The sequence below is a fragment of the Armigeres subalbatus genome, chromosome 3, assembly GCF_024139115.2.
Source record: "Armigeres subalbatus isolate Guangzhou_Male chromosome 3, GZ_Asu_2, whole genome shotgun sequence".
In the NCBI taxonomy this organism is placed as follows: domain Eukaryota; kingdom Metazoa; phylum Arthropoda; class Insecta; order Diptera; family Culicidae; genus Armigeres; species Armigeres subalbatus.
The window spans coordinates 86,504,768-86,517,584 of record NC_085141.1 but is presented as its reverse complement, the minus strand read 5'-3'; the positions used below and the strand labels follow the sequence as shown (position 1 = coordinate 86,517,584).

Here is a 12,817-nt window from a genome sequence, read left to right as displayed (position 1 = left end):
TAGACTGGTTTAGATCCTACTTGCGAAACCGTTCTCTGGAGTCCCGCAAGGCAGCAATCTTGGGCCACTTTTCTATTTTCTATTTTTATAAATGACGCCTCGCTGTTGCTGCCTCCTGGATGCCGTTATTTATTCGCAGACAACACAAAAATTGTCAAAATAGTGAAATGTTACTTGGACTGCTATTATTTACAAAACATGATAAACATCTTTGCTGAGTGGTGCCAAAGAAACTTGCTAAGACTAAGTATCAAAAAATGCAACATTATCTCGTTTCATCGAAAAAATCAACAATTCACATTCGACTACGTCCTCAAGGAACAGACTTTTCTTCGGGTTCAGCAAGTTAAGGACCTTGGTGTTATCCTGGTCAGTGCCCTCACATTCAGTGCAGACATCATGCACGCGTACAAAAAAGGATGAGATTGAGCAACGACTGCTACGCGCACATAAAATTTAGCGCGCGCGAGTCTCACGAAGCTTGTGTACCTCATATTAACATTGGTGAGTCGCATTGAGACATCTCAATGCGATCAGCTCATGCGCTGTTTGCCATGGCAAACCTTTGCAAACAACAGCGGAGATGCGGTAAAACAGGTTGGGCGGGAAATTTTCGTTCAATAATATCGTCGCCTAAGTAACGCCAGCTATGCATTGTTAGCGCATGCGATGAGTCTCATGAAACTCATTGAGACACGCTCACTTAGTTATTTCATGCGCGCGCTAGCTTCTCTCGTCGCACTGAATCGGTGCTACGTGAGCTTTTGTAGCTCATGGCACACTGTCTCATCCATGTATACACGAGAATTAAGAGACTCTGATTCAGTGTCCACTATAACTATATCGTGACCAGAGCTAATCGTCATCTTGGCTTTATGTTCAAAATCGCTAATGAGTTCAGGGATTCGATGTGCCTCAGGTCTCTCTATTGCTCCATTGCGAGATCTTTATTGGAATCGAATGCTGTTGTGTGGTATCCTTTTCAAGAAAAATTGGATTGCTCGAATAGAATCCGTTAAAAAAAAATGTGTGCTGCATGCACTACGATTTATTGGTTGACGTGGCCAATGGAATTTGCCACTGTATGAGGAGCGCTGTGGGCTTTTGAGAATCGAACCACTTGACGTGAGAAGAAGATTCGCCCAAGCAACGTTTGCCGGAAAATTGCTCACATCGATTGCCCGGAATTGCTGGCCCAAATTTAAATCTACGCACCAGAAAGACTGCTTTGTCATCGCAACTTTCTTTTTCTGGAGTCGAGGAGCAGCAATTATTTTTTGAACGAGCCCGTCCGAGCAATCTGCCATCAATTAAATCAATAATTTTCATACTTTGTTTACAATGTTTCTGCTGGCGTGTTTCGACATCGCCTACTAGTAATTTTCCGTACCGCCGGAGGTTACCAAACAGATTTAGAATAGAATAAGTCATATTCATTGAGACAACCATTGTCAGTTGGATAACAAGCAGATAAACAGATAAATCTGTCTGGGGAATGAGTTTCAGCGGTTGATAGCTCTTTTGGAATAATAATTGATAGCTGGAGCATTTTTTTTCCTGCTGACTTTCACTTGCCTTGCCGAATGCTTAGGGGCGCTCTGGGACGTCTGTTGGTGCCAGTGGGGTAAGTCCTGTGCTCCGATTGAAAATTTAGCGGCGGCAGCGTTATAAACCATTTTCAGTGAGTGGCGGCGTGGATTATGGGTGAACTCATTTCATGCATTAAACAATCTTCCGAATTTCTCCGAACGCTTCTCCAGATATTCCTCCGGAAGTTCCTCCAGGAATTCTTCCGGAAAATTGTTCAGAAATTCCTCAGGAAGTTCATCCAGGTATTCCGCCGGAAGTTTATCCAAGAATTGTGCCGTAAGTTTTGCTAGGAATTCCTCCGGAAGTTGATATAGAAATGGTTGGAAGTACTTCCAGAAATTCCGCCGGAAGTTCCTCCAGAACTTCATTTAAAGTTGCTCCGGGAACTCCTCGGGAAGTTGCTCCAGAAATTCCTTCGGAAGTTCCTCCAGGAATTCCTTCGGAATTTCCTCCAGTAGTTCTTTCGGAAGTTCCTCCAGAAATTCCTTTGGAAGTTCCTCCGGGAATTCCTTCGGAAGTTCCTCCAGGAATTCATTCGGAAGTTCCTCCAGGAATTCCTTCGGAAGTTCCTCCAGGAATTACTTCGGAGGCTCCTCCGGAATTTCCCTCGGCAGTTCCTCCAGGAATTCCTCCGGAAGTTCATCCAGGAATTCCTCCGTAAGTTCTTCCGGAAGTTCCTCCAGGAATTCCTCCGGAAGTTCCTCCAGGAATTCCTCCGGAAGTTCCTCCAGGAGTTCCTCTGGAAGTTCATATAGAAATTCGGTTGGAAGTACCACCAGAAATTCCTCCGAAAGTTCCTCCAGAAAATTCTTCGGAAGTTCCTTCAGGAATTCCCGCTTAAGTTCCTCCCGGAGGTTCCTCTAGGAATTTCTCCGGAAGTTCCTCCAAAAATTCCTCCGAAAGTTCGTCCAGGAATTCCTCCAGAAGTTCTCCGAGAATTTTTCTGGAAGTTCCTCCAGGAATTCCTCTGAGTTCAGTGCGAGATTTCTCTTGTTTCGGACAGCAGAAAGATGGCGCGATCGGCCGAAATATTGTGTTCTGCTTTGCGCGGCCGGTAATAAAAATCAGTTCAGTGCGGAATTTCTCTTGTTTCGGACAGCAGAACGATGGCGCGATGGGCCGAAATATTGTGTTCTGCTTTGCGCGGCCGGTAATAAAAATCAGTTCAGTGCGAGATTTCTCTTGTTTCGGACAGCAGAACGATGGCGCGATCGGCCGAAATATTGTGTTCTGCTTTGCGCGGCCGGTAATAAAAATCAGTTCAGTGCGAGATTTCTCTTGTTTCGGACAGCAGAACGATGGCGCGATCGGCCGAAATATTGTGTTCTGCATTGCGCGCCCGGTAGGCCGGTAGTTAGTTTGTACTACTTTTCGCGCCTGATTCATGGCTAGGTAAAATCACTGTGTATAAAGAATGGCATGGTCGTATCGCTTATCAGAGTGAATCCAGATCCAACGATGCCTACAAATTAACTGGTAATCCTTCCTGTGGTTTTGGTGGAGACGCAGAGGTAAACACGGTCTTCAAATAGCAAAAACCACCTACTAATATTCCTTCCTTCTTCCTAACTGACTACAAGGACGTGGCCGGCGCCGTTATTGATCATTTGAATTTTAGAGTCACTGAAACTTGCACACTGAGAATGCTTGAACAATCCCAGTCAATCATTCAGTTGATTCTTTGTGCAATTTCACTGATTCTGGTCAATCACGGAGTAGCAACCATAGATATGTGTAGTAAGTCAAAGCTAGCTAAGCTAGCTAGCTAGCTAGTTCCTCCAGGAATTCCTCCGGAAAATCCTCCAGATTTTTTTTCCGGAAGTTGCTTTAGGGATTTTTTCGGAAGCTCCTCCAGGAATTCCAACTCCCGACGATATTCTTGGAAGAACTTTCGAAGGTATTCCTGGAGAAACTTGAAATTCTGGCGGAATTTATAGAGGAACTACCGGAGCAATTCCTGGAGGAACTTCCGTCGGAAGTGTTAATGTGGGGCGTTTTGCCCCAGCACTTGTCAAAACTAATTTCTTCATGACAAAAAAGCTGTTTTTACGTGTTCTCTGTAAAATTGTCCTATGACATCTTACAGGCTATACATTTAATGCACTCTTAGGAGCATGAAATGTTCACTTTGTTATGTCGTGCATCGATTGCATTGAAAAAGGCATCATCACCGCTAGGTGGATATCTGTTTGGGATGAATAAAATAAAAGTGTGTGGTAATCCAGTACCAGAAAAAACATCACAAACACTTCGAGAGTAGTACAGCAGAATCATGGAAACTTCTATTCATTTGGAGAAGTCAATTCTATTCATTTGGAGGTTATTGTACGCGTGAAAAGAATAGCATGCGTTTTGAAAGAGTGCAACGAGAAAGTTTTCATTCGACTTGTCGAGTGCAAACTTCCGAATCATTGTGTAGACTATTGTCGTCATGACAATTGGAATAATGGAAGCTCCAGGGCATTAAATTTATTAATGGAAATCAACTGATAGTGATAGTCGTTAAGAAAAAGGATATGAGTACGAAGACTCTCAAGTATTGGTTTACAACGGATTTAGACGTAATATAGACGTAATACAGAATCGATTTAAGAAGAATTTGGTTTAGATTGAAATTGTACTGGCATTTACATGAAAAAAAAAACCAAATACGGAAAATAACCCTGAATTGGATTTGGATATTTTTTTTTAGATTTGGAATACATTTCGATTTGATTTAAATTGGATTGGATTTGTATTTGAATATGACTTGGATTTGGATCGTATTCGGGGTGTTTACGTTTGGATCAGTGGCGTAGCCAGAAAATTGGTCTGGGGATGGGGTTTTCTGAACATATGGATTTCGAAAAAAAAATGTCTTCTAAAAATTTTGTCTCTGGGTGGTTTTATGTCTAAAACCACCCCCGTGGCTACGCCACTGGTTTGGATCGTATTCAGGTTGTTTGGGTTTGGATTCGGATTGGTTTTCAATTGGATTTGGATTTGATTTGAATTGGGTTGGAATTTTGATTGGATTTGGATTGGTTTTGGATTGGATTTAGATTTGGATTTGAATTTGGTTTGGATCGAACTTGGAATGAATTGGGATTGAATTTGGATTAGATTAGATTTGGATTGGATTGGATTGGAATCCCAACTAACATTTTTGGTGCTAAAAGCTTCAACTTCTAGCCTTTGGCTGTATAATATTTGAATAAAAGCAGCCAATGCTGAATAAAAGAAAAGCCTCCGCAAATAATCCCTTAAACTTCAACTCGACTATTACCCCAATATCTATCAGCTAGTCAGTGTGCCGAATATATTTAATCTTTTATCGTTTATGCAGCTTTCATATAGTCATAAAACAGCTCTGTCTGAATTAGCAACAAAGCTTATCGGTTAAGAGCTCATGTATGTAACTGAGTTGCTTGTTAGCAACTTCCCATATTACGGTGAGTAGCACTTACAATGAAAACGTTTTTGCTGTTGTTATAGCACTAACAATATAGCGTAATGGCGCTATAAATGAACTAACGAAGCTTTTAGGCAACTTCTGTACCGTTGAAGATTACACAACGTTTAAGTAAACCTATTACTGCTTCTTTTAATAGCATATCAGTATGGAACGTCAAAACCGCTATGTTTACATTTGATATTTGTTGCCGGAGCTGTGTATGAGCTATTGATTTCTGTAATGCAGCTACAAAGATATTCACCTGCTCTTATAGCAACTGACAAAGCGCTGTCATTAATGCTAGCAGATAGCATAAGAAAACAAGCCATTTAGAAGCGATATTTCTGTTGACGGCTACTGTTAAACGATTAGCAGCAAAGTAGCATCTATACAGGTCGAGAAAATGTTGCGTAGAAACAATTTCAGCGATTGATGATGGATAAAAGTTAGCCAACAGAACATGCTGATAGATGTTTGAATAATGGTTGAAATAATGCTGAAAGCATAATTTTTAAGCTTATGTGCTGAAAGCAGCATGTAGGCCTCTTTCTAACGTTTATACAGCATGAATCTGAAAATAGCGTTAGTAAAACAACCTATAGGGTATGCGAAGAAGCACATCCATAATTTTCTTTGTTATTTACATATGTCAAAGTGACGGTGATGACAGAGCAACGGCCATTGAATCAGGAGATCAGGAGTTCGAATCTAGGTAGCAACAAAATTGATATTTGAGTTTTCACAAAAAAAAACATTGAATAAACTCCCGAAATTTACTCTCCTCTCAAATAATATTTAATCAAATTGAATTCAGTGTCTGTATAAAACTTATTTAACAGATTCAAAAAATCTGAATAAGCGCCATTGAAGCGAAATGGTTTAGTAAAGATTGAGAAAAAACTGTGTAACATGCTGTAAAGTAGTTGTGCAGACACGTCAAAAACAGCTGAATAGATTCGCCAGATTTGCTGGTAAAAGCATTGAATAGAAGTTCTTGATCATATGTATAGCACACATATTCAACTTGAAGCCGTATAGACGAGTTGAAATAACATTTACATTGACATTAAATGTTAGTTGGGATTAGTTCTCATTAGGATTTGGATTGCAGGAGGATGGGATTTAGTTGGGATGAATTGGATTTAAATTGGATTGGGATTGTATTTCAATTTGAATTAGATTTGAATCGGGTTGTTTGGGTGTGTAATGCGATTGGATTTAGATTGTATTCGGATTGAATTTGGATTGGATTTGGACTGAATTTGAATTGGATTTGGATTAAAGTAGGATTGGATTTGGGTTGGATTTGGAATAAATTTGGATTCGATTCGCGTTCAAGTTGGGTTAGGTTTTGATTGCATCTGAATTTGAATTTAGTTGGGATTTGGATATTGATTGAATGTGGATTTTAAGTGGAAAGGATTTGGATTGGTTATGTATTAGATTTGGATGTGAGCTGAAGTTAGAATTGATTTGGATTATTTTATTAGATTTGGTAGGGATATGGATTGGATTAAATTGAGTTTGGATTGTAATGGATGTGGATTGGATTTGAATTTGAATGGCTTAGGATCGTATTTTCATTTTATTTTGGATACCTTAGAGTTTCACTGGAAAACATGAGTTGCTATTTGCATTTTGTATGATAATAACTGAAGACGTTTCTCAAATTCCGCAAATTACTTTTTTGGAACGATCTGCAATCTCAATCTCTGCAATCTCTCAAGCACTACGAAGAACACCTGAATGGCGATGTGGCAGACGAAGATGGCGGTATGGTGATGGACCTGGGAGAACACGCGCAAGACATAATTCTACCGGCTCCGGATCTCCAGGAGGAGATTGGCCGGCTGAAGAACAACAAATACCCTGGGGTTGACCAACTACCAGGAGAGCTATTTAAACACGGTGGTGAGGCACTGGCTAGAGCGCTGCACTGGGTCATTACCAAGATTTGGGAGGAGGAAGTTTTGCCGCAGGAGTGGATGGAAGGTGTCGTGTGTCCCATCTACAAAAAGGGCGATAAGCTGAATTGTAGCAACTACCGCGCAATCACATTGCTGAATGCCGCCTACAAGGTACTCTCCCAAATTTTATGCCGTTGACTAGCATCAATTGCAAGGGAGTACCAGGCGGATTTTATGGGCGAACGCTCCACCACAGACCAGGTGTTCGCATTCGCCAGGTACTGCAGAAATGGCGCGAATACAACGTGCCCACACATCATCTATTCATCGACTTCAAAGCCGCATATGATGCAACCGATCGAGACCAGCTATGTCAGCTAATGCACGAACACGGATTTCCGGATAAACTGACACGGTTGATCAAAGTGACGATGGATCGGGTGATGTGCGTAGTTCGAGTTTCAGGGGCATTCTCGAGTCCCTTCGAAACGCGCAGAGGGTTACGGCAATGTGATGGTCTTTCGTGTCTGCTATTCAACATCGCTTTGGAAGGGGTAATACGAAGAGCAGGGATTAACACGAGTGGTACAATTTTCAATAAGTCCGTCCAGCTATTTGGCTTCGCCGACGACATAGATATTATGGCACGTAACTTTGAGAAGATTGAGGAAGCCTGCATCAGACTGAAGAGGGAAGCAAAGCGGAACGGACTAGTCATTAACACGTCGAAGACAAAGTACATGAGAGGAAGAGGTTCAAGAGAAGACCAGAAGCCAACCACCGAGAGTTTGCATCGGTGGTGATGAAAATGAGGTGGTAGAAGAATTTGTGTACTTGGGCTCACTGGTGACTGCCGAAAATGATACCAGCAGAGAAATTCGGAGACGCATAGTGGCTGGAAATCGTACGTGCTTTGGACTCCGCAAGACGCTCCGATCGAATAGAGTTCGCCGCCGTACCAAACTGACAATCTACAAAACGTTCATTTGATCGGTAGTGCTCTACGGACACGACACCTGGACGATGCTCGTGGATGACCAACTGGGAGTTTTCAAAAGGAAAGTGCTGCGTACCATCTATGGTGGGGTGCAGATGGCGGACGGTACGTGGAGAAGGCGAATGAACCACGAGTTGCATGAGCTGCTGGGAGAACCATCCATCGTTCACACCGCGAAAATCGGACGACTGCGGTGGGCCGGGCACGTAGCCAGAATGTCGGACAGTAACCCGGTGAAAATGGTTCTCGACAACGATCCGACGGGCACAAGAAGGCGAGGTGCGCAGCGGGCAAGGTGGATCGATCAGGTGGAAGATGACTTGCGGACCCTTCGTAGACTGCGTGGTTGGGAACGTGTAGCCATGGACCGAGCCGAATGGAGAAGACTCTTATATACTTGCCAATATTGGACTTCGTTTCTGGATCGACTTTCGAGAGCTCATACGTACGCTTAGGCTCGCCAAAAAGGTTGTCAAACCGAGGACGAGTTTAGAACGAAATCCAGACCGATAGTTGATACTTTCTTTTCATGCCGAAAGGGGAACATTTTTCGAACCACTCTCTTTCTCAAAATAAAAATCGACAGACCTGTTTGGCTATCACCTAAGGTTCCCCTTCCTGGTTTTAATCACTCACTTCAGCCCAGTCAACACAGAACCGTATATGAAGCAACATAAGATGCTTAAGTGGAGGCGATATACGTACATGTTGTATGAGGAAGTACCTATACGGCCTCCACTTTAGCACTTTTTATGTGACATCATATACGAACTTGTGTTGACTAGGAGTTCACCTTACAACTCTAAATTCTGCCATTGTATAAGCACCGACAAACTAACGTGCACAACTCTAAATTCTGCCATTGTATAAGCACCGACAAACTAACGTGCATGCCCATACAAGTGCACTGATTTTTTTAACCGCGGCAATCCTTTTCTGATCACTAGCTCCATCTGCATAATGATTTACAAATCGTCTGTTCAATGTATGTGTGTGCAAGAAAACGCATTACAGTTAAAAAACTTCAATCATTTCTGAGTAAGTAATCACTTACTAACTTTTACAATCCCATTGGAATTTACTACGAAAATGTGGCACCTAAGTACGAATCGACCGTTTTACATTTTCGGTCATGGTTGGTATTTTAGATTCACGTCAGTTTGTCGGTGGTATAAGCCTAACCCACGCAGCCACAAAATACGTTTTTTGTTGAGTGTTTGAAACATACATATTTACAAAATTTTATTTGTTGAATATTCTGTCAATTTTGTAACATCTGTTAATTTGTATTTGCTGTAGAAAACATCTTCTGTATTGCAATTATTGGGATCAATTACAGATTCTTTATCGTATCGTCCGTCATTCGCTAATGTCTGTTTATTGAATTGATATCTTATCACCTATATGTTGCAACATTACGAATCTCTGATGTTAGAGTCCTTATCTATCAATTTGTCAAATTCATATTTCACGCTGTATGGAAGCGTCCCTCGAATATCAGAGTGACCCTATCGTTAATCAGAAATAACCTTTGTCTTGCTTGAGATTTAATAACGATGGTGGCGCACTGAACTGCCCCGCAAAAAGCTTTCCATCTTCCAACGAGACTCGATTTTCGTACTGCTGACTCATGTCGCTGGGTTGTTCAATAAGATGTTTCTTTTTACTTCTCTCTACGGAGTGTGTACGTCGACTGAGCAGAACCGGTAAGGTGAACAACATCCCAGCTGAGGGGTAATGAGTAAAAAATATTCAATCGTAATCATTCCTTGCTTACACGGTGAAAGGCTGCTCGTAGTGTATGCTATGTGACAACGTATTTGTTATCAATGTTGTGAGAAGCTCTTGTTTGAAAAGTCAGTTTCGCCCTTTTGAAATGGTGGTGCCGAATTTTCCTTTTTTGTTTCCCGAACAGCTTCAGACATTTGAATTGTTACTTTTTACTTGTACGCGTACTTGAAGAGTCATACGACAAATTCTACGTATTATTTTATTATAGTTCGTACCTAAACTATGAACGACAACTTGTCATAATCCATAATTTTCGCTCGAGGGTATTCAACTGGAATCCCGATGGATGACACCTCAACCGTCCTTGACTCTGTACTGCTTCCAGGCGAGAAAGATACAATCGCAGTCACACAATCGGAAAAACGTCGCTTTTCCACGAGCGTTTGTATTTATTGCTGCCTGTGTCTACACTTTCTGATGGCTTTCTCGCTTCTTGACGGCGATTGAGATGTATTTTCAGCTTCTGTATGAACGTTTTTTCCCTTCGACTTAGTTGTTCCCTCTGGCAGATGAATGCGCGCGTGATGAAAATATCGTGCACAGAAGAGAAAACGAAGAAAAAACCTTAACCGCAGCAGATCCGCCACCACAAACCGAAAAAAAAGCAACAATACTATCACGCAAAAGACGCGACATAAACACACACGCGTAAACAACGCCGTTTAAATCACTTGTCTTGCTGTTTGTAGACTTTTGCACGGGCCATTTGCGACGAACGAACGCGAAATCGAACGAAAAGCGACCGAACGGGACACGATGTCACGACTCCGACCCGAATACGAACCGATCCCCGCACGAATCCAGACACGAACGTTTGTTGTCAGCTGCTTCGTCTTTTAACGAAGCTTTTCGTCTACAGCCGATCGGCTGTCAAGCCACAAACACCGCACCGTCACCAACACACCCGCACAAATTGTAAACAAATTTTATTTATCGGAACCACACTGTTAGACTAGTTCGACGCTAATCACATACACACACGCATTCCGACACCACGAGCGTCCAGCTCCGCACGCACACCCACGAGTGCCTTTCTCAAAGCCAGGCGAGAAAAAAAGTGGTGGAAAACTCCTTGAAGGACAAACTTTTCACTGTTTTTCACAGAAATTTCCCCCGGAACCGAACACTGCCACTGCACTCGAGTACGTTACGATCGCGAATCACTTCCAACACCGGTGGATCTTACTTTTGGCCGTGCCAATGCGCTGAAAATTGCACAATTTCCGAAAATCGCGAGGAAAAATTCGATGGACTTGCCCTCGCAAGAACAATACACTTCAATCTGAGCTTTGGCTACCCATGAAGGGCCGTTCGGATGCAGCTGGTAGTGTAGGTGACAGCGTGAAACTCGTCTAGTCGGTTGGAAACTGCATTCGCTTTTGGGCGAGTTCGAACCGTTGCTTGGTTTGTGAATGGGTTTACAACAGGGGTGGCCATTGGGTTTGTGTCTGGGGAATGAAACTGTATACACGGAATTGCGAATCCACCCATTCGAGTCCCAACAAGACACGTGGATTTCTTTTCGCAAATTCAATATTAGGGGCCGTACACATATTACGTAAGCACGTATGGGGGGAGGGGGGTTCGGTCAATATCTTACGCTCCATATAAATAAAACCCAGATTAATCCACCTACAGTGAGATTTTGACCCTTCCTTAGTTATAAGGAATTTTTTTTCCAGTCTCCAGTATTTAAAACGAGATAAAACTACTCAGCTTCCCACGGCGATTTACCGTGAAAGTGACAAAATAATTGCCTACCCAAAGGCGGATGTCATGGATTGAGTGACAACTCAACGAATGATAACGTACTGTATTTCATGCTGCCTATCTATAAGGCGCTCGTCGGATTGAATAGCGGTTGTGACATGGTTAGTAACTAGCGTAACGCTGGTTGCATATATTGTACTCGTAATTTTCAGAGACTTTGATATTAATTAATCCAAAACTAACTAAATCAGTCATTAATCTGAGGGATACTCAATAGCGTTCAATAATAACATATATTTCGCCTTATGGATGCCTAATTTGGTAAAACTAAGCTTGTTTAATACCTTAAAAATGAGTGAGATTTTTATGGTAGTAAATTTCAGAATTTGCACACATACGCACACATACATGCATACAAGTGGTCTATTAGTGTCTCAAAACATGCTCACATTTGCTATCTAGCTTCCACTGAAGAAATTTTTGAAATCCCTTTCAATTTTTACGTTTTTGCTTTTCTGAGAAGATTTTTTTGTACATGCTTCTATATGTTCCTCAATTAAAATCATTTGTTTCTTTGAAACAAATAAGAAAAATAGGCATAATTCCATATCATATCATTTGTTATAATTATATTTTCAATATCAAAGTGAATTTGTTTCAAATACCATACATTTTATTTAATAATTCACGAGATTTCTTGATAGATTAATACGTAACACATCTGGGTAACGCATACAAAGTGAAATTATAGACACTTCCGAAGGAAGGGTCAAAAATCATTTGCATGAAAAAAATCTTACATGTGGGAAGGGGGTCGAAAAATCCAGAGAAATTGCTTACGTAATAAGTCTTTCGAACTTGAATTGGTTTATCTCGGTGAAATAAAAACTCACTTTTGATTTTTTTTTTTACTTTTCAACCTACTTTGTTTTTTCGGACATCCTCAGAAACTGTTTAATACAATAATATAGTCAAAAATAAAAAAGAAAAATACATTACAAACAAATTTACATAATTATATAGTACAAAAAACAATTTACACTTACTATTCCGCCTTGCGTTCGTTTTCATCGGCGGTTAACTTATTTCTAATCAATTAGTCTCAGTCTTACGTAATCTCCCTATGTTCTCTCTTGTGACGTCGTCCAGTACGTAGGTAGCTCTTTTTCTTTTAGTTTGTTAATTAGGTTATTGTATGTGTTTGAGAATCCATCTACGTCACGCTGTAAGTTTACCGTCGAATCTCTGTTTATTTTGATGTGGATTGTTTCAGCTGCTAATCTGCTCCCGATATTGTTGATTCTCTCTAGTATTCTCGTGTGAGAGAAATCAAATTGATGACCATTTTCCACCGCGTGTTGAGTGAGTCCCGTGGCTGATGCGTTGGTG

At 41.3% G+C, this 12,817-nt stretch overlaps 1 protein-coding gene across 1 annotated transcript in view; it reads right to left on the bottom strand.

The window, feature by feature from the left end:
- LOC134219551 (titin) overlaps positions 1-10,972 on the bottom strand; it is a 591,826-nt gene extending 580,854 nt beyond the window's left edge. Inside the window, exon 1 of the mRNA XM_062698297.1 lies at positions 9,934-10,972. The gene's annotated coding sequence lies outside the window, so the exon portion shown is untranslated. The remainder of the gene's footprint in view (positions 1-9,933) is intronic.
- Positions 10,973-12,817: the final 1,845 nt, after the last annotated feature.